Source organism: Gossypium arboreum, chromosome 6 (genome assembly GCF_025698485.1).
Source record: "Gossypium arboreum isolate Shixiya-1 chromosome 6, ASM2569848v2, whole genome shotgun sequence".
Classification (NCBI taxonomy): Eukaryota; Viridiplantae; Streptophyta; class Magnoliopsida; order Malvales; family Malvaceae; genus Gossypium; species Gossypium arboreum.
Window position 1 is genome coordinate 129,756,821 of NC_069075.1, and position 846 is coordinate 129,757,666.

Below are 846 nucleotides of genomic sequence, written 5' to 3' on the forward strand. Positions count from 1 at the left end.
CCAATTAGAATTACTTATGTAACACACGGATGTTGGGTTTGATAAGCATTCATCAAACACATGGTCTTCACTACAATAAACACACGAAAGCTCGATTGATTTCATCTCCTGAATTGTAGCGGGATTCTTCATTTTTTTGATCATATTAGCCAAATAAGATACCTAGGCTGTTAACAAAGTGATTGCATTTAGCTTCATGGTACCAATAGCTCTCTTGTCCGTCCCAACTCTTGTAGTAGGATATTGATAATCATTGTTAGCAACCTTCTCCTGAATTTGGTATGCTTCATTATAAGATTTATCTAACAAAGTACCATTGGCAGAAGCATCAACTACGATCCTCGTATGTGCATTCAGCCCATTATAGAATATCTCTATCTGAGTCCAATGTTGAAATCCATGCATTGGACATTTTTGAATTAAGTTTTTAAATCGTTCCCAAGCTTCATACAGTGTTTAATCCTTAGATTGCCGACAATATGTGATGTCATTTCTATGCTTGACATTCATATTTGGGGGATTATACCATAGCAAACATATCTGGAAAGGATCATTCCATGATGCCATTGTTCGTGATGGCAATGCATTCAGTCACGCTCTTGCACGATCTCTTAAAGAATATGGGAATAGCTTAAGCCGCAAAGCGTCTTCAGGAACACCCTATTGTCTAAACGAGTCACAGACTTCTAAAAAAAGTCTGAAATGTAGCTCAAACAGTCCTGCTATTTGTAGCATCTGAAACATTACCAGTTTCAGCTCAAACTATTACGCATATATTTGTGGCTGACTATCCCTGGATTCAGGTCATCAAAAATTTGCACAACATGCTCTTGGATTGGTTTGTCT

At 37.5% G+C, this 846-nt stretch overlaps 1 non-coding gene across 1 annotated transcript; it reads left to right on the forward strand.

Moving 5' to 3' along the window:
- Nucleotides 1-394: 394 nt before the first annotated feature.
- LOC128294537 (small nucleolar RNA R71) lies at nt 395-501 on the forward strand. The gene has a single exon (XR_008284846.1). It is a non-coding gene; the product is annotated as a small nucleolar RNA R71 (small nucleolar RNA).
- The last annotated feature ends 345 nt before the right edge of the window (nt 502-846 follow it).